The 26,693-nt window shown below is 42.1% G+C and overlaps 1 long non-coding RNA gene across 3 annotated transcripts in view; it reads left to right on the top strand.

Annotated features, from left to right (window-relative positions):
• The window catches only part of LOC107133269 (uncharacterized), a 239,861-nt gene that overhangs the window by 167,271 nt on the left and 45,897 nt on the right, over positions 1 to 26,693 (top strand). For all 3 annotated transcript variants that reach the window (XR_009490983.1, XR_001502145.3, XR_009490982.1), the window contains 2 exons: positions 21,888 to 22,089; positions 22,350 to 22,446. This is a non-coding gene — a long non-coding RNA (uncharacterized lncRNA). The remainder of the gene's footprint in view (positions 1 to 21,887; positions 22,090 to 22,349; positions 22,447 to 26,693) is intronic.

Genomic DNA, 26,693 nt, shown 5'->3' with positions numbered 1-26,693 from the left:
ATGATGTACTCTGCATAGAAGTTAAATGAACAGGGTGACAATATACAGGCTTGATGTACTCCTTTTCCTATTTGGAACCAGTCTGTTGTTCTATGTCCAGTTCTAACTGTTGCTTCCTGACCTGCATATAGGTTTCTCAAGAGGCAGGTCAGGTGGTCTGGTATTCCCATCTCTTTCAGCATTTTCCACAGTTTATTGTGATCCACACAGTCAAAGGCTTTGGCATAGTCAATAAAGCAGAAATAGATGTTTTTCTGGAACTCTCTTGCTCTTTTGATGATCCAGTGGATGTTGACTTCACATTCCAGGATGTCTGGCTCTAAGTCAGTGATCACACCATCATGATTATCTGGGTTGTGAAGATCTTTTTTGTACAGTTTTTCCTCTGTATTCTTGCCACCTCTTCTTAATATCTTCTGCTTCTGTTAGGGCCATACCATTTCTATTCTTTACTGTGCCCATCTTTGCATGAAATGTTTCCTTGGTATCTCTAATTTTCTTGAAGAGATCTCTAGTCTTTCCCATTCTGTTGTTTTCCTCTTTCTTTGCATTGATTGCTGAGGAAGGCTTTCTTATCTCTCCTTGCTATTCTTTGGAACTCTGCATTCAAATGGGTATATCTTTCCTTTTTCCTTTGCTTTTTGCTTCTTTTCTTGTCACAGTTATTTGTAAGGCCTCCCCAGACAGCCATTTTGCTTTTTTGCATTTCTTTTCCATGGGGATGGTCTTGATCCCTGTCTCCTATAAAATGTCATGAACCTCCATCCATAATTCATCAGGCACTCTATCAGATCTAGTCCCTTAAATCTATTTCTCACTTCCACTGTATAATCATAAGGGATTTGATTTAGATCATACCTGAATGGTCTAGTGGTTCTCCCTACTTTCTTCAATTTCAGTCTAAATTTGGCATTAAGGAGTTCATGATCTGAGCCACAGTCAGCTCCTGGTCTTGTTTTTCCTGACTGTATAGAGCTTCTCCATCTTTGGCTGCAAAGAATATAATCAATCTGATTTCAGTGTTGACCATCACTCACCTAGAGCCAGACATCCTGGAATGTGAAGTCAAGTGGGCCTTAGGAAGCATCACTATGAACAAAGCTAGTGGAAGTGATGGAATTCCAGTTGAGCTATTTCAAATTCTGAAAGATGATGCTGTGAAAGTGCTGCATTCAATATGCCAGCAAATTTGGAAAACTCAGCAGTGGCTACAGGACTGGAAAAGGTCAGTTTTCATTCCAATCCCAAAGAAAGGCAATGCCAAAGAATGCTCAAACTACTGCAGGATTATTATTTTATTTATTTTATTATTATTTTTTACTTTACAATATTGTATTGGTTTTGCCATACATCAACATGCATCTGCCATGGGTGTACACGTGTTCCCCATCCTGAACCCCCCTCCCACCTCTCTCCCCATACCATCCCTCTGGGTCATCCCAGTGCACCAGCCCCAAGCTTCCTGTATTATTAGATAGCACCTATTAACTCCTCACTATGAAAGCAGAGGAATTAGCTTACTTACACTTTCCTCCAAACTTTTTGTTGTATTTTATCTGTCATTGTTTTACTCCTTACCTTTATAAAATAACTGCATCACCATAGATGTTACCAACTGTAGATGGTAAGGCTTGTCTTCCTACTGTGACAGACAGAAAGTGACCATGTGTATGGTTTCCCCCTGTATCTTTGTCCCACCCCCATCTGCTCCTCTGAGCTGGGCATTGCTTTCTTTTCTTTCTTTTTTATGGAAGTATAGTTGCTTCACAGTGCTGTGTTAGTTTCTGCTGTAAAAAATGTGAATCAGTTATATGATTACATATATCCCCTCTTCCTTAGATTTCCATTCCATTTAGAGGGCTTTTCTGTTGACTCAGTGGTAAAGAATCCACCCGCCAATGCAGTAGATGTGGGTTTAACCTTTCTTCTAGGTCAGGAAGATCCCCTGGAGAAGGAAATGGCAACCAGCTTCAGTATTTTTGCCTGGGAAATGCCACGGACAGAGGAGCCTGGAGGGCTACAGTCATGGGGTCACAAAAGAACCAGACACTACTTAGTGATAAAACAGCAACCCCTTTAGAACACCACAGGGCACTGAGTAGAGTTTCCTGAGCTATAAATCAGTTCTCATTAGTTATTTATTTAATACATGGTATTAGTAGTGTATGTATGTCAGTTCCAATCTCTCAGTCATCTCCTCTTCAGCCCTTGGTATCCATACATTTGTTCTCTATATCTGTGTCTCTACTTCTGCTTTGCAAGTAAGTTCATCTACACCACTTTTCTAGATTCCATATATGTACATTAATATATGATACTTGTTTTTCTTGTTCTGACTTACTTTACTATGTATGGCAGTCTCTAGGTTCATCCACATCTCTGAAAGTCACAATTTTGTTCCTTTTTTATGGCTGAGTAATATTCCATTGTATATATGTACCATTTATTAATTTTTCTGTTAATAGACGTTTAGGTTGCTTCTGTGTCCTAGCTAGTGTAACTAGTGCTTCAGGGAACACTGGAGTGCATTTATATTTTTGAATTATGGTTTTCTCTGGGTATATGCCCAAGAATTCAATTGTTAGGTCATATTGTAGTTCTATTTTCAGTTTTTTAAGGAACTTCTATTCTGTTCTCCAAGTGGCTGTACCAATTTACATTTCCACCCACAATGTAGGAGAGTTCCCTTTTCTTCATATCCTCATATCCAGCATTTACTGTTTGTAGAATTTTTAATGATGGCCATTCTGTCTGGTGTTAGGTGATATGTCATCATAGTTTTGACTTTCATTTTTCTGATATTCAGTGATGTTGAGCATATTTTCATGTATTTGTTGGCCATGTGTATGTCTTCTTTGGAGAAGTGTCTATTTAGGTCTTCCATCCATTTTTGATTAGGTTGTTTGTTTTTTGGATATTGAGTTACATGAGCTGTTTGTTATTTTGGAGAATAATGCCTTGTCAGTTGGTTCATTTGCAAATATTTTCTCTCATTTTGAAAGTTTTCTTTTTGTCTGATTTATGGTTTTCTTTGCTGTGTAAAAGCTTTTAAGTTTCATTAGGTCCCATTTGCTTATTTTTGTTTACATTATTATAGCTCTAGGAAGTGGGTCAAAAAAGATCTTTCTGTGTCAAAGAGTGTTCTGCCTAATGTTTTCCTCTAAGAGTTTTACAGTGTCTGGCCTTACATTTAGCTCTTTAATCCATTTTGAGTTTATTTTTGTGCATGGTGTTAGGGAGTGTTCTAATTTCATTCTTCTACATATAGCTGTCCAGTTTTCCTTGCACCCCTCATTGAAGAGAGGGTGTCTTTTCTCCATTGCATATTCTTGCCTCCTTTGTCATAGATTAGCTGACCATGGGTGCATGTGTTTATCTCTGGGCTTTCTACCCTATTCCGTTGACCTATATTTCTGTTTATGTGCCAGTACTGTGCTGTCTTGCTTACTGTAGCTTTGTAGTATAGTCTGAAGCCAAGGAGCCTGATTCCTTCAGCTCCATTTCTCAATATTGCTTTGTGTTTTGGTTTCCATACAAATTGTAAATTATTTTGTTTTAATTCTGTGGAAAATGTCATTGGTAATTTAGTAAGGATTGCATTGAATCTGCAGCTTTAGTCATTTTCACAACATTGATTCTTCCAAATTCAAGAACATGGGATGTCTCCACATCAGTTTGTGTCATCTTTGATTTCTTTCATCAAAGAAACTTGGCTTCTTTTTTCCATTGGGACATGCAGACTCTTCACTGCAGTGTGCATTCTTTCTCTGGTTGCAGTGCACAGGCTTAGTTATGCCACAGCATGTGGGATCTCAGTTCCCTGAACAGCAATTAAACCTATGTCCCCTGCATTGAAAGGTGGATTCCTTACCACTGGACCACCAAGGGAATCTATTAGTATCTTATGGTTTTCTGAGGACAGGTATTTTGCCTTCTTAGGTAGGTATATTCCTAAGTATTTTAATCTTTTTGTTGTGTTGATAAACAGGATTGTTTCCTTAATTTCTTTTTCTGATTTTTTGTTTTTAGTATATAGGAATGCGAGGGATTACTGTGTATTAATTTTGTAACCTGTAAATTTACCAAATTCATTGACGGGCTCTAGTAGTTTTCTGGTAGTATCTTTAGGATTTTCTATGTATAGTGTCATGCCATCTGCAAACAGTGACAGTTTTACTCTTTTCCAATTTGGATTCCTTTTATTTCTTTATTTTCTCTGATTATCATGGCTAGGATTTCCAAAACAGTGTTGAATTATAGTGGTGGGAGTGGACATCCTTGTCTTGTTCCTGATCTTAGAGGAAATGCTTTCAGTTTCCACCATTGAGAATGATATTTGCTGTCAGTTTGTCATTTATCACCTTTGTTATGCTGAGGTATGTTCTGTCTATACCTGCTTTCTGGAGAGGCTTTTTAAAAAATTGCAAATGGGTCTTGAATTTTAGGGTTGTCATTAAAAATTACCACATAGGTGGATTCAGTTCAATTCAGTTCAGTTCAGTTGCTTAGTCATGTCCGACTCTTTGTGACGCCATGAACTGCAGCACACCAGACCTCCCTGTTCATCACCAACTCCTAGAGTTCACTCAAACTCATGTCCATCGAGTTGGTGAGGCCATCCAGCCATCTCATCCTCTGTCGTCCCCTTCTCCTCCTGCCCCCAATCCCTTCCAGCATCAGGTTCTTTTTCAATGAGTCAACTCTTTGCACCAGGTGGCCAAAGTATTGGAGTTTCAGCCTCAGCATCAGTCCTTCCAAAGAACACCGAGGACTGATCTCCTTTAGAATGGACTGGTTGGATCTCCTTGCAGTCCAAGGGACTCTTAAGAGTTCTCCAAGACCACAGTTCAAAAGCATCAATTCTTCAGTGCTCAGCTTTCTTCACAGTCCAACTCTCACATCCATACATGACCACTGGAAAAACCATAGCCTTGACTAGATGGACCTTTGTTGGCAAAGTAATGTCTCTGCTTTTGAATATGCTATCTAAGTTGGTCATAACTTTCCTTCCAAGGAGTAAGCATCTTTTAATTTCATGGCTGCAGTCACCATCTGCAGTGATTTTGGAGCCCCACAAATAAAGTCTGACACTGTTTCCACTGTTTCCCCATCTATTTGCCATGAAGTGATGGGACCAGATACCATGATCTTAGTCTTCTGAATGTCGCGCTTTAAGCCAGCTTTTTCACTCTCCACTTTCACTTTCATCAAGAGGCTTTTTTGTTCCTCTTCACTTTCTGCCATAGGTGGGTTATTGCTGCTAAATCGCTTCAGTTGTGTCCAACTCTGTGCGACCCCATAGATGGCAGCCCACCAGGCTCCCCCGTCCCTGGGATCCTCCAGGCAAGAACACTGGAGTGGGTTGCCATTTCCTTCTCCAATGCATGAAAGTGAAAAGTGAAAGTGAAGTCGCTCAGTCGTGTCCAACTCTTAGCGACCTCATGTACAGCAGCCTACCAGGATCCTCCGCCCATGGGATTTTCCAGGCAAGAGTACTGGAGTGGGGTGCCATTGCCCTCCGATAGGTGGATTAGAGCACATCAAATTTATTCTTTCACAGTTCTGGAGGCCAGAAATGGAAAGTTGAGGTGTCAGCAGGGTCATGGGACCTCTGAAGTCTCCAGGGAGGAATCCTATGTCTCTTCTAGCTTCTGCAGGCTTCAGTAGTTCTCAGCAGTCTTTGACTTGCTGCTGCATCACTCCAACCTCCGCCTCTGTCGCCGTGTGGTCTGCTCCCACGTATCTCTCTGTCTCCATGTGTCTTCCCTTTTCTTATAAGGACACCAGTAATCTTGGATTCAGGGACCACCCTGCTCCAGTAGGACCTTATCTCAACTAATTATATCCGTGAAGACCCTGTTTCCAAATAAGTCTACATTCTGAGGTTCCAGGTGGACATACATTTTTAAGGGACAGTGTTCAACCTAGTACAACCTTGAACTCCAATTTTGTCCCTCTAGCCTTGTGAGAGTTCTAAAAGTGTGGCTCAAGTTCTCATTTTTTTGGCCATCACTTCAGAATGAGCAAGTGCCTTGAGGACAAATGTGGCACCAGAAGTCTGCTTTATCTTCTGTGTTTCCTTTCTTATGGTTTTTGTTTTCTGTAGTTGTTTTAGTTATGTATTTTTGATAAGGGAAAGTTGATCTGATACAGGTTTGTTTATCGTGGCCCAAAATGAATGTATGTTCTAATATTTTGATATAAATGTTTTCCCATGATTTCCATTGCTCTTTATGCCATTTAAAGCATTTGATTTGTTTGGTATTTTCCCACTTATCTTGAAGAACTTTCTTTAGGATTCCTTGCAGTATGAGTTTTCTAGTGATAAATCTCTTAGTTTTTTCTTAAATTGAAAATATCATCATTTTTATTTGTTATTGAAGGATATTTTTGCTGGCTATAGAATTCTGGATTGATTTTTTTTTTCTGTCATCACTTTAAAAATGTTATTTTACGCTCTTTTGACTTTCATAGTTTCTAATGAGAAGTCAGTCAACAACTGCATTGTTGTTCTCCTGTATAAAATATATCATTTTCTTTTTCTGCTTTCTAAATTGCTCGTTATACTTGGCTTCTGATTCTGACTCTGGCTCCTGACTTCTGAGTCTGACTCTAATGTTTGGCTATCCTTCTTGATGTTCATAGAGTAGGCTGAATCTGTAAATTTATGTACTTCATCATATTTGGAAAATGTTTGGTTATCACTTCTTCAAATAGTTCCTGCCTATTTTTTTTCTCTCCTCTTTCTGGGACTCTGATTACAATCATATTCTACCACTTGGCATTCTCTAACAGATCTCTGAGACTCTATTCCTTTTTCTTCATTTTCCCCCTTCATCTCTGTGTCTGAACTAGGTTAGGAATTCAAGAAATACTTGAGAAATGATTTTCACTGCAAATGGGAAATAGAATGTGCACCAGTGAAATGAATAGATACATATGTGTAGTAGCAAGGAAAAAGATACATAGCCATATGTGGAGCAGGTGGGTCTTCCCAATGTACCTACTGAATGAATGTCCTGATGTCCCAGAGAGAATATTTATTGTAGTTGACAAAAACAAAAAACATGAAACTAATAGCATGTTAAGCAGTTTCATAAAATATAGTGTGTGAGCCATAGTTCAGTGTTGTGTGAGGGTGTAAATGAAGACTTTTTCCATCATCACAGAAATGAAGGGGAAAATTCTGATTTCCATCTTGTGGAGACACCTAGTGGAACAGCATCTGTTTGTGAGTTCTTTCCACCACCTCCCCTATCTATGTAAATTATGTACTTTTCCATGGGGGAAGATTTCAGATAGTACTTTGTTTATTTGGTGAAAACTACAATGAGGAGTGAGAGACAGGGAGAAATCTGGAGATAATGCATTTTTACAGAGCTCACAGAAAAACCAAAGGGAAGTAAATTAGGAGGTTCCTGTCTTGCTACTCAGAACAGAAAGGTGAAAATAATTTTGAAAGATGACAACATTTCAGTGGAAGTCAATGATTTTGTTATCTCAGGATTTTATATATGTGTAATTGCATAATTAGAAAATATGCAATTGGCATTTCTCTATTTTATGTTTTAAAAGTAATCCTTGTAGCTTTTCTGTTAAAATTTTTTAAATAAATCATGCTTTATTATTATGACTCTGTTAATATGTATTTGGTTAAAGGAAGGAAATCAATGCTTTAAAATATTTGAAGGCAATGCTTAAATAACTGTGATAATATTAACATACATTTACCCACACAAGATTAGCAAGATGCACTTGAATATACAAGAAGATTGACCTGAAGGGGAAAATATTGTTAAAAATGTTTGAACCTTTTTTGGGTAAAAATATTAATTTTGAATTTAGTAGAGTGGCTTTGTTATAGAATATAAACAAAATAAATCTATTCTCTACCTCCAATCCATTAATGCTCAATTTAAATTTAAGAATTTCAAGATAATTGAAATTCAGGAACATTTTTTCTCAAATCAAGCCAACCATCAAACTCCTTTGAAAAATACATTTTCCTCTTTGTTTTGAGAATAATCATTGATCTTTTGTTGGTTGTTTTACTTGTGGGCAAAGGAAAGCATGTAAGGGGCAGGGAATCCCATAGAATAATGAATTTCACTGACTTTAAAACCTTCAAGTGGGGTCTTAGAGCTCTGGAGATGGTGCTCAGCTATGAAGAGTGGCTCTTATTCCCCTTCCTTGGAGTACTGACTGCTCAAGGGGAACGTGACCGGAAGTGGAGCCAAAAGGAGAGGAATGGCGGGCCTTTGAGATCTTACGGAGAGTATCTCTGACAAATTTAGTTCTTCCTGCTTCTTGTCATTGGCCTGAAGTAGGGAGAAGTGTGGGGGTGGGCAGTACTAGGGCTGGGGATTTGATGCAGACACAGAGGATGAAGCTCTTGCTTCATGGTAGTTCCTGCTTCTTGGTGGTTCTTGTCCAGTCCCCTGGGTGTGTTGCTAAAACTTCAGGGAAGGAAGGAAGTGTTCAGATGTCAAGGTCTCTTAGCAGTGTAAATCCTTGGCTGACTCGGGGGCAAGCAGCCCTCTTCTCTGTGTTCCAGTTCTCTTGCTTTTATCTGTTTCAACCTCCTTTTAACATTTCATTTCTTAACTCCCAGTCCTTAGGTCCTTTCTTTCTTGCTCAATCTCTGGAATTTCAGGAAAGAATTGAACATGATGAATTTGCAGTTCTTGATTAGGGGGAGTTGGTAGATCTATTTTAAGACTTACCTCACCGTGGAGTGAAAGTCCTTGTTTGTCAATCCAGGTAGAAAGAATTTGGGATGGGGAAGAAAGGCTCATTTCTTTAAAGGAAGGTTGACCTTAGACCAAGGATGTAGTCTAAAGAGTTTATGTGGGAGTTGTAAATCCCTAAAAAGGAATCTTCTTAGGTGCTGAAATTCCAGCTGAAGTGCTGGATGAGCTGAGTTGGTGATTAACTAGAATCTTCCTGTGCAGAACAGAAAACCTCAGCATAGTATTTCCTGATTACCAGTTTCTCTGGCATACTCTTCTAATACATTAGACACTTCTTGCTCAGAAGCTGTATCAACATTTTGCTTAGGAAATGCAATCTCTTTATGCCATTTCCAAGGAATGCTCTTTGATTGAGGCTGACTCACCATCCCCAAAAGTTCTAACTGGATAATGGGCTATCAATTCTAATTTGATCAATCTTGGAAATGTTCTTTCGGATCTTTGTACTAGTTTGTTAGTCCTCCTCCAACTGTCTGCTGGAATGGATATCTCAGTTTACTCTCAGATATGGACATTCATTCATTCATGCATGCATTCAATATTTGTTGAGTGCTAACTTGTCACTGTGCTAAAGTCTGAAGGTCTTAAGTAAAACCCAAGAATTTCACATTGCTGATCTTAGGTATCATCTAGACGAAAGCAAAAAAATCATGATATAATACTCCATAATGCATGAAAACGGAGAAGGCAATGGCACCCTACTCCAGTACTCTTGCCTGGAAAATCCCATGGACGGAGGAGCCTGGTGGGCTGCAGTCCATGGGGTCCCTAAGAGTTGGACACAACTGAGCGACTTCATTTTCACTTTTCACTTTCATGCATTGGAGAAGGAAATGGCAACCCACTCCAGTGTTCTTGCCTGGAGAATCCCAGGGACAGAGGAGCCTAGTGGGCTGCCATCTATGGGGTCGCACTGAGTCGGACACGACTGAAGCGACTTAGCAGCAGCAGCAGAATGCATGAAAAATGGCTTCCCTGCTCAAGAGAAGTAAGAAGCCAAGAAAGACTGCATGCCAGTTTCACAAGACTCAGAGGCTTTATAGCCTCCAAGCGCTGTGGAGATTCTGTTATTGTTTAATGCTTACCACTGTTTGTGTTACAGTTAACAAGGTCAGCCTTGCTGGGAAATAAACAAGCAGCCCAGGTGATCTCAGGAGCCAAGTAAAGTGTGTTTTCCTGCCTCTCTCCGCTGACCTCACCCTTGCTTACTAATGGCTAGGATTCTGCTAACAGAAACTGAGATCATTACATGTTTAGGGATGTTTAAAAATTCAAATTACTCCATTCTTTTTATAGCTAAAAAGAATGTTAATAATCAATAGGTTTCCCTTTTTGGAGAAGAGAGAAAAGATGGGTTAGAGTGCACTGGTAATTTGAGTGAAGGGTTTCTACTTAGAAAAAAAAATTGATGCAGCCATCGTTTTGTTCAAGAGCTATCAGTCTGTTAAGAAGAACTGAAGTAAAACTTAGTACAGCTAAATGCAGATTTTTTACACACTTAAAATCCCCAGAGAGTTGTTCATTAGTGTTGTGAGTTAATCTTTACACTGAACAGCAAGGGAAAGCTTCAGAAAATATAAACAACCTGCTTAACACACATACAGTTTTGTATATTGAAAATATGCATCTGCAGTGGAAGTTTTTATTGTGTTTTAATGCTAAGAGTTTGGAGAAGGAAATGGCAACCCACTCCAGTGTTCTTGCCAGGAGAATCCCAGGGACGGGGGAGCCTGGTGGACTGCCGTCTATGGGGTCGCACAGAGTCGGACACGACTGAAGGACTTAGCGGCAGCAGCAGCAGCAGCAGAGTCGGGCACGACTGAGCGACTTCACTTTCACTTTTCACTTTCATGCATTGGAGAAGGAAATGGCAACCCACTCCAGTGTTCTTGCCTGGAGAATCCCAGGGACGGCAGAGCCTGGTAGGCTGCCATCTATGGGGTCGGACAGAGTCGGACACGACTGAAGTGACTTAGCAGCAATGCTCTTCTATATTACCTTTTTAAGAACAAGTGGAAGATAGTTTTATTTTTCCTCATTGTTTGTGAAACACAAGCTTTCTCCCTATAGCTCACCTATTTCCAAAAACTGTGTGCATACTTTCACGTGCATGCACACACCCCCCCACCACACACACACACAGAGTGAAAAGCAGTAATTAAGGATTTCTGAACATCTTTCTTTAGACTGTTTTCTTTCAAAATAATGAAATGTATTACATGTCCTTTTTAATGAAGAGAAACATTCTAAAAGAGATAATGTCTGTTGGAAATATAATCTAAATAGAAAACTTGTGCAGACATAAGAAGCAAGGGAGAAAATATAGGGACAGGAAGTATTGCAAGATGTTAATGCTAAAAGCAGTTTTAAAAGCATCATGCATGATAGAAAGTGCATAGATGAAATCTTTGGGGAGGAAATAAATAAACCCCCAACTTTAATCTTTTATGAAGACTGACAAGCAGTGTTGATTTGCTCTAGGCATAATTAATCTTGTAATATATTCTCACTGAGTTTTTACGTCTTCAAAGAAGAAAAAGGCCATATGCTCTCACTATCTTACTTTCTTTCAGGAACAGTAATTCTTACTTAAAGAACTAAAATCATTACTCCCATACAAAGGAGTAAGAGCCACTTCTTATTTCTCTTTCACATTAATACCTAAAGGAAGCTTTGTGTTTTTAGCTGATGAAATGTAGTTTTCCAAGTAATCGATTTCAGCCAGTCCTTTTGGTAAGAGAACTTTGGTTTGGTATAGGGAAGAGAAAACCAATTTGTGGATAGGATTGTTTACCTAGCAAGGTAGAGGTTTTGTGAAGATCAATTTATTGAAAAATTATAAGGCACAGAAAGTGCAAGGTGAAGCGACGCTGTCTAAGTCAGCTGTCACAGCTACAGGGAAATCTAGTACTGCACACTCTCGCGAGCTGTGGGGCTAGTGCCGTGCCTGGGTGTCTGAGTTCTGGCTGATGTAACAAGATGTCATAGACTGGGTGGCTTAAGCAATAGGCATTTATTTCTCTCAGTTTTGAAGCTTGGAAGTCTGAGATCAGGGTGCCAGCATGTTTGGGTTCTGGTGAGTGCCCTTTTCCTGGCTATGTTCTCACATGGCCTTCTCTCTCCCACTCTCTGGGTCTCTCTGAGTGTAAGGAGATCTCATGTCTCTTCCTCTTCTTCTAAGAGCAGAGATACCATCATGATGGGCCCACCCACATGACCTCATCTAACCCTAGTGAAAGTGTTGGTCATTCAGTCCTGTCTGACTCTTTGTGACCCCATGGACTGTATCCCACCAGGCTCCTCTGTCCACGGACCTCTCCAGGCAGGAATACTGGAGTGGATTGCCATTCCCTTCTCCAGGGGATCTTCCTGACCCAGGGATCGAACCCTGGTCTCCTACACTGCAGGTGGATTCTTTACCATCTGAGCCACTGGGGAAGCCCCATCTAATCCTAATTACCTCCCAAAAGCCTCACCTCCAAATACCACCACACTGTGGGGCAGAGCTTCAGCATATGGATTTCCTGGAGATAGTCCATAGTAGTGAGTAGTCCCCAGTAATGAGTAAATCAGGCAACCACTGGTGTAGTGTAATTTCAGAAGGGCCACAAATTCTGCCCCCTTCCTCAACAACAGAACCACTGCTTTTGACTGAGATACTGGCCCCAGAAAGCTTCTGCTGAAAAGCCTTCCCTACCAAGTTGAGGTAACAGTTTATCAGGTTAACCAACTGTCACCTACAAGAAAGTGAAGCTGCGAGGGAAGAAAACCCAGGACAGACTGGTTGTGAAGACGTGAGGGAGGATGGAAAGTTCTCGACTGGGGTCACTGCGGGCAGGGACACAGTGGAAGGCCCGGTAGTCGGGGAACGGCCCCAGGCACTGTGTTGCTGGTGGAGAGCGGAAGGCAGGGCGAGGGCGTAGGGAAAGCCAGGGGCACGCTAGCCGCACATGGCCAGTGACATGGTGCGGCTGCAGCTTCCCCTATGGCCTGACCTCAGCTCACTTATCTCCAAGCGAATCCGTTCTCCTCACAATTGCACCTTTGTTTCCTGCCCAGCACACAAACGTCACGACCCGTGTCTGAGAATGTTGGGAATTTTATTAGGTCCATAAAGTTTTAGCTGTGGTCTAGTCCACCAAGGCCAAAATAAATAAATAGATAGAGTGTAAGGGTAACAGTTTTTTTTTTTTTTTTTTAAACCTGGCTTAAAGAAAGAAAAACTACTGAAGCTCTAAAATAACTTTGCCACAGTGGCTTTAGAGGAAATTTTTTTCTTACCAGCCAAGGATTCTGTAAAGCACAGGCTGCAGGAAAAATGCAGCCAACAAATGCTTTGCAGATTTCTTTGAAAATATTTGGTTCTGTGGTGTTAGGTTAAGAGTCTAAAATGATTGACAACTGATTGGCCCCATGCGTGAAACTAACTGGGTGAAAAAAGCCAAATGTCTAGGCTTTTAAGAGTTGGGCTTTGTGGGCAATATTAATGATAGAATTAATTACTATTTATAATAGGAAAAACTTCCTAGTGATCTCTTCTCTTCTCTGTTTTCCTCAGGTTCAAGATCTATGTCATTCAAATTCTCCAGCTAGTATCTTTAGTGTGTCATGAAAATAATATTTGTTATTATTACTGTTAGATATAATGTTTTGAGTGCTTCCTATGTATAGGCATAGTTCTCAGAATTTGAAATACATCAACTAATTTAACTCTCACTATATGAAGTAGCTAGTGGATACTGAACTACCTTCTAAAGACAAGAAAACTGAGACATAGAAGGGAAGTAATTCGTCTTAAATTGCATATCTTGTAAGCTGAGAACACGGGATGTATAAAGTATATACCTAGCTCTCAGCTCTCAAGGTCATGGAAAACTTACTGAATTCCTAGCTACTCTCTTGCTCAGTGTGTCTTTCACCATCTTCATTGCTGTCAAGAACATTGGGAGGTACAATAGTGTACTAAGGAAGCAATTAATTAATAGTGGAAAAACCATAATGTTGTATGGAAACATCAAGAGTCAGGACAACAGAATATGATGTTCACATTTGAAATTCATATATATATACTACTGTATAACACTTTTGCAATATATGCGTGTTCGTAAGGGACGTGTCCGCCTCATAAGAGTGCAGCTTTCTGGCTCTCGGGAGGGGGATGGGAGGGGTGAGTCTGGAAGCAGGAATGGGGACCATTGTTGAATCTGAGTGATATGACTGTTATTCTCTGTATTTTCGCATTTACTACCTTCCTACAAATATTAATTTTAAATATTTATAGAAGATACTGATTCCTGAGCGCATGAGGTCTACATTTTAGCTGGGAGTCAGGACATGCAGATGAAGTGAAAGTTGCTCAGTGGTGTCTGACTCTTTGTGATCCCATGGATTATAGAGTCCATGGAATTCTCCGGGCCAGAATACTGGAGTGGGTAGTCTTTCCCTTCATCAGATAAAGAGGAGACTAAAAAGATAAGGTCTGTGTTTCCATGCTACTCTCCCGATTTGTTCCATCCTCTCCTTCCTGTTCTCTGACAACCTAGAGGGGTGGGATGAGGTGGGAGATGGGAGGGAGGCTTAAGAGAGAGGGGATATATATATACACACCTGTGACTGATTCGTGTTGTTGTAGGGCAGAAACTGACACGATGCTGTAAAGCAACTGTCTACAATAAGAAATTAAAAAAAAAAAGGTATAAATTAGGTAAGCAAGACTGGTGGGGCTTCAGAGGAAAGTTTACTCAAGGTCAAGAGAATTAAGAAAAGCTTCATGGAGGAGGGGATAGGTGAGCTGGACCTTGGAGGGTTAACCTAGTAAGTGCAGGGAAGGGAATTCCAGGCAGGGAGGGAGCTGGGCAGAACCCATGGCTGGGTAGACACCTAAGGGTTACATTTGCAGGACAACAGAAGGGAGAAATGAGACCATGTCAGCAAAGCATGCGGTCTGATCTGGTGCATTAAAGAAACACTTATTTAAGGCAACACCATACCACAAAAGAGGTATTCCTCAGCATTTATGTCTGTGACTATTTAGTTTTCATGACTCCAGTCAGGGCATTTCCTACCTTTACTGGGAATCTTGGAGGATCCATAGGAATTCAAGGAGTCATTTTCTTTATGAAGACAAACTCTCAATTTAATCCACTGCAAAAAGGGCCACTGGATCTTTCTAGAACAGTCTATGTGTTTTCTCCCCAGAGCTAGCCCAGAAGTGGTATGAGAAAGAAAACTTAATGACCATTTATTTATATATTTCACTCATTCATTGAACTCCAAATACATGCTTTCAAAAACTGCCAGGGGAGTGAAGAATTACATCACACCTGGGGCTTGTCACAATGTTGGGGCAGAAGTCTGAGTCGGGAGAGAGTGGGAAAGAGGGACGATTCTAGCTTTGCTGAGAGATCTCGGGAAATGGGAATTCCCAATGGTTCCTTGGATTTTAGGTCAGATTAGTTGCCTGTTTTCTCTGAGTTAACTGAGGAGTTCATTGGAACATGGACTAAAACATTCACCTTGGCCTGTTCACATCATATGATTCCCTGGGGTACTTGCCAGAGCCCCAGAAGAAGTAGGCTTGTTCATGGGTGTCTGCCAGGCACCCTCGCTGGAGATGGAGGGAGCGACATGGAGCCCAGCTCCTCCCCGCCCGCCCGGCCCTGCAGCATGCACCCGAGGCTCCCCCTAGTCCCAGTGCTGTGTCCTCCCTGTCGGGGTGTGTCCTTTAAGGGTGAATGTGGAGATGATAGACCGCGAGATGAACGACTCCTGTTGGACCAGCACTGGGTGCTGTCTGTTCCACTGAGAGGAGGGGAAAATGGACGTAGGGTGGATCTCAGGACCTCCCCCAGACACTGCATGGTGAGCGGGCAGCGGTGTCCTCAGGGTCACCCCCAGGGCCTCTGTGGGAAACGCTCCTCTGATGCCCTCCACCCCATCCTGCTCCGTAGGGCTCCGCTTTCCCTGTTTCTTTCCCCTCAAGGCTGTCACTTCAGAAGTAGCATCCCTTCTCTCACTGGTTGGTCACAGGTGGGCACCCGTGGCAACAGATTACTGTCTCAACTACCTTTGTTATTCAGAAGAGCAAACTGAACACTAATGAATGAAAAAAAATTTTTAATGGTCAGTTTTCTCTGTGCATGTGTGCATATGTGCTAAGTTGCTACATTCATGTCTGACTCTGTGATCCCATGGACTGTAGCCCTCCAGGCTCCTCTGTCCACAGGATTCTCCAGACAAGAATACTGGAGTGGGTTGGCATGCTCTCCTGCAGGGAATCTTCCTCACCTAGGGACTGAACCTGAGTCTTTTATATCTCCTGCATTGTCAGGCAGGTCATTTACCACTAGCACCACCTGGGAAGCCCCCTTGTCCATGGTGTTCCCCAATTGTGCATATATATAGTTAGTATTTTGTTGCTCAAGGAGATGTTTGTCTAGGGGCAAGCACTGCAGCAAAGGAGCCCAGGTCCCAGCCTGTCTCACCTCTTTCTTGCAGAGAGAGCTTGGTGATGCATCTCTGAGTCTATCAATATGTGGGTAATAATGCTATCCACCTCATGGGCCTGTTATGAGGATTAAGGGAGCTAAACTAGAGAGTCTTAGAAGAGTGTTTGCTGCTGTTACTATGCTGTGTGTTTGTGTGCTTGCTTTGATTCCAGGATGAGAATCTCGGAGAATGGTTTCTAGAATGTAATGAACTACACTGAGTGCTTCCAGATCTCATTTACCTTCTGTCATTGCAACCCCCCTTGCTTGGGGTTCCTGGGTTATTTTATGTGTCACTTTATTAGGTAATTCCAAGGCTCTTGACATTGTCTTCTTCTGGACATTGCGGGTGTTACAAAGCCTTTGAATTGCCCTGGGCAGACAGTATTTAAAACTTGGCCTGTTTTTCCTATTAGGTTATAAAAATATAAACAGCACAAGAGCCAAGCAGAGCTAAGGGAGGATGTGACTCAGGTTGGGCCCCCAAGGGAAGGTTGACTAAATGTGAAAGGAAGTATGCAAACCACTGAACAAGACTCTGGAAGGCCAGGGCTCTGCAAGGTGTCCTTGGTCCAACGGTGTGGGGCTTGGGGAGAGCAGAAGGCCTGGCTTCTCTTTCTACACTGGCTGGCTTCTAAAGCCCAGTCCCCGATGGGTTTGCCTCAAATGCTATAAATTCCGGGAGCAAACACTTTTGCCCTTTGATATAGTCTTGGCTTAATTTCCAGATTGAATTGGGTTATCAAAGAGGTCACTCTAAGAACACAGGAGAAAATTTTTGTCTCCTGGGAAATAGTATCAATATCAGGAAGGACCCAAAGTCTTCATCTCTGAGGAGCTCTCTAAAGAAAAGAGGCAGCAGGAACTCAGAAAAATATGCACAAAAGTATACATAAAAATATGACTTACCATGAACTCCTAGGGTTCTGTGTTATTGCTGAGTGAGTTACTGACGGTGTCACTGGGAGTAGGACAAGGAGAGATGAGTCTGGGAAGAAAAGAGGACAGTAAATAAATTGAAGGCATCTTCAAAGGAGGGAAGGAGCTCATGATTGTTAGAAGAATCCCGAATGTGAGTGTTCTTTGCATGCAGAAGTCAGACCTTTCGCTTCGGTATTCCTAGGACTTTGCATAGCATCTGGCACACAGTAAGCACTGAAAAACGTTGCGTGAACTGAGGACAATTAGTCAGCCTGCTGTGCAGGAGGAGAGTTGGAGTGGACAGGGACGAAGGCAGAGAAAGAAGGTATGGCCAAGACCAAGAGACAAGAACTGGTGGTGGGCATGGAGGGGACAGGACCCTGGGGAGGGGAACCTGGGGGCGGGCAAAGCAAGTCTGAGACCTGGTGAGACCTGAGGCCTGAGAGATCTCTGTCTCTCAGGCAGGGTCTATAGACATGGTGTCAGAGCCAGGAAGTCCTTTCTAAGAATTTGAAAATGCTGCCTTTCCTTGTTTATCATCCGGATGGCCACGCGGTGACCGAACCCTGCCATGCGATTGTAGGTGCTGTGCTTTCCTTGTATTTGTCGTTAAGTGTTGACATTATATAATTACCAAAATGATAGCACTGAACTTTTAAATATGCTGCTAATTATGTTGGCTGTGCTTAGGTCAGCTGCTTCTAATGTCAAAATCACAATAACCTTTCCTCAGCCACTACTGTTGAGTAGAGGGTTGTTTATCCAGGAGTTTAAACACTGGATGTGTCCAAAGAACAAAACTGTTCTAAACGATTTTAAAATAATTGTAAAAAAAATTGCTTCATAATAATAAAGATTGATTAGCTCTAGGGTATTTGCTCCAAATGAATGGCCTGGGAATTCAGAGGACCAGGTGGCTGGGGCAGCAAAGAGATGTGACTGACCATAAATGGTCTCTCTGTCTCACACTCCCCTCTCTCTCTTTTTCTCTTTTTCCTTTGCTAGTAAAATGGATTTGTGTTGGTTCTGGATTGTGCATGTTTTGGAAGGTAAGCCAAAGTGTTAAATTTAAAGTATTACATTGAAATTTGACAGATATATTTTATGTATTCCATTTTTTAATCTAAATACTGGAAAGAAAAAAAACCAGAGGTTGCATTCATGAAATACTAGGATAGAGCAAGTATTTTTCCAAACTAGTGAACTTTGAAATGTTGGAAATTCTGAAGCCATGAAAAACCCAGACTGAACATTAATTTATTTTAATCAGTTCCAAAGGAAAAAATCGCTTGTCCGTAGTGAAGTTTTCACTTGAAAGGAGCTTTTGTAGACCAAGCTTTTGGTTTCTTAAATGGTGTCATATAGTGACATGTTGATTTGGTATGCAAGAAAATGGAACGGTGTGGCAGAGTCATATACTGTGTAATGGCGGAGGACTAAGAAGAAAAGAAAAAAGTGAGTTTCATGTGTAAATGCTGTGACTGTGCCATATGATGTCCCAGTTCACTCTATTTAGGAGATGATTGCAGCTGCTGAAACAGAGAAATGAGGTTGTATACTGACTGTGTGGATCACAATAAACTGTGGAAAACTCTGAAAGAGATGGGAATATCAGACCACCTGACCTGCCTCTTGAGAAACCTATATGCAAGTCAGGAAGCAACAGTTAGAACTGGACATGGAACAACAGACTGGTTCCAAATAGGAAAAGGAGTACGTCAAAGCTGTATATTGTCACCCTGCTTATTTAACTTATATGCAGAGTATGTCATGAAAAACACTGGGCTGGAGGAAGCAGAAGCTGGAATCAAGACTGCCGGGAGAAATATCAATAACCTCAGATATGCAGATGATACCACCCTTATGGCAGAAAGTGAAGAAAAACTAAAGAGCCTCTTTGTAAAAGTGAAAGAGGAGAGTGAAAAAGTTGGCTTAAAGCTCAACATTCAGAAAACTAAGGTCATGGCATCCGGTCCCACCACTTCATGGCAAATAGATGAGGAAACAGTGGAAACAGTGGCTGACTATTTTTCTGAGCTTCAAAATCACTGCAGATGGTGACTGCAGCCATGAAATTAAAAGACACTTACTCCTTGGAAGGAAAGTTATGACCAATCTAGATAGCATATTAAAAAGCAGAGACATTACTTTGTCAACAAAGGTCTGTCTAGTCAAGGCTATGGTTTTTCCAGTGGTCATGTATGGATGTGAGAGTTGGACTATAAAGAAATCTGAGTGCCGAAGAATTGATGCTTCTGAACTGTGGTGTTGGAGAAGACTCTTGAGAGTCCCTTGGACTACAAGGAGATCCAACCAGTCTATCCTAAAGGAGATCAGTCCTGGGTGTTCATTGGAAGGACTGATGTTGAGGCTAAAAGTCCAATACTTTGGTCACCTGATGTGAAGAGCTGACTCATTTGAAAAGACCCTGATGCTGGGAAAGATTGAGGGCAGGAGAAGAAGAGGACAACAGAGGATGAGATGGTTGGATGGCATCACCGACTCAATGGATATAGGTTTGGGTGGACTCCGGAAGTTGGTGATGGACAGGGAGGCATGGCGTGCTGTGGTTCATGGGGTCACAAAGAGTCAGACACGACTGAGCGACTGAACTGAACTGAACTGGAGTCAAATGATGCTCCCCAGGGGCCAGGTAGTCCCATAGAGTCACCTGGTGAATCAAGTTTGGGTGTGGCATGTTAATACTTGTTAATACTATATAGTTGCTGATATACTGTTAGGTAATCCTCTGGCGCAGGTATTTTTGGTTTATTGTTCTGTTTTCAGAACCTCTGACAATGCCTCGCACACAGTTGTTGTTCGGTCACCATGTCGTGTCCAGCTCTGTGTGATCCTAAGGACTGCAGCATGCCAGGCTTCCCCGTCCTTCACTATTTCCTGGAGTTTGCTAAAAGTCAAGTCCATTAAGTCAGTGATATTATCTAATCAACCCATCCTCTGTCATCCCCTTTTCCTCTTGGCTTCAATCTTTCCTATCACCAGGGTCTTTTCCAATGGGCCAACTGTTTGCCTCAGGTGGCCAAACTGTTGGAACTTCAGCTTCAGCATCAGTCCTTCCAATGAATATTCAGGTTTGATTTCCTTTAGGATTGACTGGTTTAATCTCCTTGCAGTCCAAGGGACTCTCAGGAGTCTTATCCAGCACCACAGTTTGAAAGCACTAGTTCTCTGGTGCTCAGCCTTCCTTATGGTCCAACTCTCACATACATATATGACTACTGGAAAAACCATAGCTTTGACTAGACGGGCCTTTGCTGGCAAAGTAACATCTCAGCTTTTTAATACATTGTCTAGTTTTGTCATAGCTTTTTTTCCAAGGAGCAAGTGTCTTTTAATTTCGTGGTTGCAGTCACCATCTGCAGTGATTTTGGAGCCCCCCCAAAATAAAGTCTGTCACTGTTTCCATTGTTTCCCCATATATTTGCCATGAAGTGATTGGACCAAATGCCATGATCTTAGTTTTTTGAATGTTGAGTTTTAAGCCAGGTTTTCCACTCTCTCTTTCACCTTCATCAACAGGCTCATTAGTTCCTCTTCACTTTCTGCCATAACAGTGGTGTCACCTGCATATCTGAGGTTATTGATAGTTCTCCCAACAATCTTGATTCCAGTTTGTCCTTCATCCAGCAGGGCATTTTGCATGATATATTCTGCATATAAATTAAATAAGCAGGATGGGTGACAGCATACAGTCTTGACATACTAGTTTCTCAATTTGTACCAGTCTGTTGTTCCATGTCCAGTTCTGTTGCTTCTTGACCTGCATTCAGATTTCTTAGGAGGCAGGTCATGTGGTCTGGTATCCCATCTGTTTAAGAATTTTGACTGTGATCCACATAGTCAAAGGCTTTAGTATACTCAGTGAAGCAGATGAAGATATACTTCTGGAACTCTCTTGCTTTTTCTATGATTCAGCAGTTGTTGGCAATCTGATCTCTGGTTCTTCTGCCTTTTCTAAAACCAGCTTGAACATCTGGAAGTTCACGGTTCACATACTGCTGAAGCCTGGCTTGGAGAATTTTGAGCATTACTTTACTAGCATGTGAGATGAGTGCAGTTGTGCGGTAGTTTGAACATTCTTTGGCATTGCCTTTCTCTGGGATTGGAATGAAAACTGACCTTTTCCAGTCCTGTGGCTCCTCTTGAGATTTCCAAATTTGGTATATTGAGTGCAACACTTTAACAGTATCATCTTTTAAGATTTGAAATAGCTCAACTAAAATCCCATCACCTCCACTGGCTTTGTTCATAGTGATACTTCCTAAGACCCACTTGACTTCACACTCCAGGATGTCTGGCTCTAGGTGAGTGATCACACTATCATGGTTATCTGGGTCATAAAGATCTTTTTTGTACAGTTCTGTATATTCTTGCCACCTCTTTTTAGTATCCGCTGCTTCTGTTAGGTCCATACCGTTTCTGTCCTTTATTGTGCCCATCTTTGTATATATTTAAATTAGATGAAAAAGAGTTACAGTCTACAATGATGGTTTGGCTGAGCCACGTGGCTTGTGGGAATCTGTGTTCCCCGACCAGGGATTGCACTTGGGCCCTGCAGAGACCTAACCACTAAGCCACCAAGAAACTGCCAGTAGAGTGTCTTTAATTTTTATAGGTTTCTATACTTTGCTGCAGCCTTTCCAGCACTATAGTGGAGTAGGAATAATTGAATTGAGTTACATGTTTGTGTTATGTGTGTGCTATACAGGAGGAGGGAAGCAGAGAGTGAAGCAGAGATAAGAAAAATACAAGAAAAGTTAGAGATGAAACCACGATTATGAACCTTGGGGATTTCCAGGAGAGTGACTCTGGCACTGCTTCCTGGGTGAAGAGTGGTCACCTGAACACGTGTGCAACCAGAACCTGTGACCGTGACTTTGGGAATAAGGGTCTTTGCCAGTATCATCAAGGTAAGGGTCTCAAGGTGAGGTCGTCCCAGGTTGGAGTGGGCCCTGATGGTGTCCTTATAAGAGTCGGAAAAGGAGAAGTCATGTGGGGGCGGGGGCATGAGAGGAAGGAGGCAGAGGCTGGCATGATGCCTTCACAACCCGAGTGATGCCAGGAATTGTGGGCTGCCATGTGAAGCTGGGAGGGAGGCATGGAGCCGTTGCCCTCAGAGTCGCCAGGAGCAACCCTGCTGACTCCTTAATTTCTGACTTCTGGCCTCTAGAACTGGGAGAGACTAATACCTGCTGTGTGAAGCCGCCCAGTTTGTGGTGATTTGTTGCAGCAGCCCTAGGCAGCTAATACCACAATGGGATATCAAGGTAAATAAAGCTCATCTTTAGAACTGAGGAAATACCTAAAAATCTTTTAAACATTCTCTTTTCTTACCTTTTTTTTTTTTTTTTAAATAGTCCTTCTAATTGTGTTTCTTCTAAATGGATTTACAATTGAGAAAATAAGAAGGTCAACAGAAAGAATTTGAAACCCTGGCAGTGTGACCCTCAGTCTCTTACAGTAAAGGCCCCCTTTCTTTGGCCAGTGCCTGGGTCACTGCCGCAGGCCTTGCCTCTCTCAGAGCCAGCTCATCTATGCAGTGTGCCCACTCCCATCAAGGCCCAGCTTCCACTGCTCCTCTCCACCCAAGAGAGAAAGAGCAAAAACAAGGGGTCTGGTTTGCTGGGGAAGGTCTTCCAAGTGATTGTTGCTGACATCGAAAGCTGAAGCCAAATACAGTACCACGTGTGTCTCCCTGATCAGGGAGAAGCTGTCCTTGGGCTTCGTAACCATCACGTTTCAACGTGTGTGCCTGTAATGGTTCATCTTCTCCATAGAAGGAAGGCTTTTCAACAGAGATGTCCAGAAGTTAAAAGAGGAATACACTACTTTTTCTCTTTATAGGTAGTTAAAACCCCAATTTAAAGCCATTTCCAAATATGCACTGAATATATAAAATATCAAATAATCACAGACTAAGTGCCACAGTCTTGAGGTTTTATTCCTGGCAGGAAGATACATAAATTAGATCAGTGTGGGCCTTGGAGTCTTCTCTTGAGAAACCTGTGCATTCCGTTCCTGTCACAATGGCTAGAAAAGGCATTTTATATTCTCCATCCCACACAAAGCCTTGGGCTTAGAAATGCTAGAGTTTTCATCTACTTCAACCAGTGTGGACTCTGAAGGGCAGGGAGGGGATATTATTTTTCATTTCAACCATTCAAAAGAATGAGCTTTCCAGAAGAACTTTTGTTCCTATAATAAACCTAACTAGACCTATTTATTCACTTAAAAAAAAAAAAAAGGGGAGATGGAGAGAACTCGGAAAAGCCAAGAATCTGTCAGCTCCATAATAGTGGTTGACCAAGCTCTGGCTTGAACACTTGTAAGACTGCAGCAGGGCTGGAGGCCTTGGAGAGTGGAGACCGGTCTTAGAAGGAATCAGCTCCAAGGCCGAGAGATCTGCTTGTGTGCTCTGTAGTCAGGGGTGAGCTAGGCCTGAATTGATTTCATCGGTTAGGATATTTTACAAAAAAAGGCTCTCCCCGCAGCATGGGGAAGATGCAGTGATCTCACAAGGAGAATGCCCTTAAGGGAGGGAGTGGGTTGATCAATGTTACAGGCCATGTTCCTGAAATCTGAGTGTGAGTTAACTTTGAAAGTGAGCTAGGTTCCCCCTCTCAAGATTTATTGACAAGTAATTGACATAGAATATTGTGTATGTTAAGGTGTACAATATGATGATCTGGCATATATATGTATATATTATGGAATGATTGCCACAATGAAGTCAGTTAACACATCCGTCACCTCATATAGTAGTTAGGGATCTTGTGTGTGTGTGTGTGTATGGGCATGGTGAGAATATTTAAGATTTATTGTCTTAACACTTTCAGATCTCAAGTGTGCATGCTCAGTCACTTCAGCCATGTCCAACTCTTTGCGACCCTATGGACTGTAGCCCACCAGGATCCTCTGTCCGTGGGATTCTCCAGGCAGGAATACTGGAGTGGGTTGCCATGCTTTCCTCCAGGGGATCTTCCCCACCCAGGGAACAAACACACATCTCTTACATCTCCTGCACTGATAGGCGGGTTCTTCACCACTGAGCCACCAGGGAAACCCTTCAGATCTAAACTATAGTATTATTAGCTATAGTCCAAGTGCTGTGCATTACATCCTGAGAACTTATTCATCTTCTAACTGGAAGCTGGTACTCTTTGATCAACCTGTCCCCAGTCCCCGGAAACCACTATTCTGTTTCTATGAATTCAGCCTTTTTTAGATTCCACATATAAGTAAGAACATACAGTTTTCTTTCTCTTATATCACTCAGTGTAATGTCCTTAAGTGGAGAAGGAAATGGCAACTCACTCCAGTATTGTTGCCTGGGAGATCCCATGGACGAGGAGCTTGGTGGGCTATAGTCCTTGGAGTCGCAGGAGTCAGACACAACCTAGCAACTAAACTACCAGCACCACCAATGCCCTTAAGGACCATCCATGTTGTCACAAATGGTAGGGTATCCTTTTTTTAATGCTGAATACTATTCTATTGGAAAATTGAACTAGGTTTAAAATGAATTTGGCTTCCCTTGTGGCTCAGCTGGTAAAGAATTTGCCTGCAATGTGGGAGACCTGGGTTCGATCCTTGGATTGGGAAGAGCCCCTGGAAGAGGGAAAGGCTACCCACTCCAGTAGTCTGGCCTGGAGAATTCCATAGACTGTACTGAGCGACTTTCACTTTCACTTTAAAATGGATTGGCGAACTTGACTTTTTTAAATGTTATTTATTTATGTATTTGGCTGTGCTGGGTCTTAGTTGTGGCTTGTGGGACCTTTGATCTTCATTGCCAAGTGCAGGACTGTTAGTTGCAGCGTGTGAACGAACTTCTAGTTGCGGCATGTGGGAACACTGGCCCTTGGTTAAATATCGTGAAGTTTCTGGTACTCACCAAGGGAAAGACAGCTCAGGAATGCACATTGAGATGCTAATCGTTCTACAAAGGATTGCAGACCTTCATTCAAACATGCAGATGAACACCCTCTTTCCTCTGGCCCAGACTGGCATCTGACTTGTCCTGAGGAAAGGATTGCCCTGGCCTGTAACGAGTCTCATAAATTCTCAAGGCTCGTTGCTTTCAATTATAAGAAACATCTTTCTCATTCTGACCCTTCTGTATAAATAGACACTTTCTTCCAAAGCCAAACGGTGGAATGTTAGAGCCTGAGATGCCTGTCATTGCTCTTCACTTCCTGCTTGATTCTACAGAGGAGAGAGTGGAGGCTCAGAGGGGAAGAGCCTGACTTAGGTGGCAAAGCCAGCAGCAGTATCAGGAGGAGCCAGGCCAGTCTCTGGAAAGATCACCAATCACTCTTAACTAAAACAGAGGGGCAGTGTTCCCCCTTGTGAATCTATTTGCATGTGACTTACATTATTTGTAGGTTCCACTGAATCAGTAAATCCAAGAGACAGCTAACCAGGAATTAGAGCTAGTAGGAACTGACGGGTCGACAGTGCAGTCCCAGGACAGACCAGCTACTCTTGGCTGACACTCCAGACCTAGCTACATAACTGACGTGGCACTTTGGCTTGTCACCACCGTGAGGAAGTCTTTCCACAGAGTGGCTGGCCGGGAATTGTCACTCTTGTCATCAAAACAGAGCGTAGAGATTTTTGTTAGGTAAACTCAGCCTGTTTATAGTACCCTCCAGCATATATAAAAGTCAGTAGTTGGTTACGAGCTTGTGACAAATACTTAAAGTCAGGAGTAGGCTCTTTATACAGTTGGCATTGAATGCAGATTGCATTTTCACATGTAATGTTCTCTCAAAGCTAAGAACATTTTGATTACTGCATAGTTGATAGGATGACAACCTTTAATTTTTTAAATTATTCCTATCATAAGCTTTTTGTCTCTTGACTGTGATATAGGCTGAGAATTTGTTACATGTTGATACGCTAAAGGAAATATAGCTGAGGTACAAGGGAAGAAAGGTGTAAGTCAAGAAAACAATTGTGATCTGAATTTTATCTTGTTCAGAGCTTGAGCAAACATTCATAAGGAGGGTAGAGGCTTTTAGATGATAGATGTTATTGAAGGTGGCTTTTAAAAGTTTGACCTTGATTCTTAAATGCTTCTCACCTCTGTTTCCTTAATGTCTCCTTAAATTTCTATACATCCACGAGCATCCTCTGACTTCTCCCCTCCTTTCTTCCTTTCTTTAGTCCTCCAAAATGTCCTTTCACAGTCTCTAGGTTGGACTTCGGGGCAGGGCCACAGGCTTCCATGGCTCCCAGGCTTGAGGTACTGTAGCATCCCTCCTGCTGCCTGCACGAGCTTTCCCCTTTCCCACGTGGCCCAGGAGACAGAGGGCACATGGTGAAACTGTGGGGACGGGTCCTGAATCCTATCCTGGGCCTACGGGGGGTTCAATAGACCACCGGGAGGGGCCCTGGCGGGCACCAGTGGGCTGAACGAGCTCGGGGTGGACCGTTATTCTGTGTGCTTCTGGGAAGGTCACTCAGATTCTCTGGCCATGTTTTTCTTCATCTGTAAGTGACATGCTTGGAC

The sequence above is a fragment of the Bos taurus genome, chromosome 17, assembly GCF_002263795.3.
Source record: "Bos taurus isolate L1 Dominette 01449 registration number 42190680 breed Hereford chromosome 17, ARS-UCD2.0, whole genome shotgun sequence".
Taxonomy (NCBI): domain Eukaryota; kingdom Metazoa; phylum Chordata; class Mammalia; order Artiodactyla; family Bovidae; genus Bos; species Bos taurus.
Note: the sequence above shows the minus strand (reverse complement) of the source record. Positions and strands in the feature narration are given on the sequence as shown.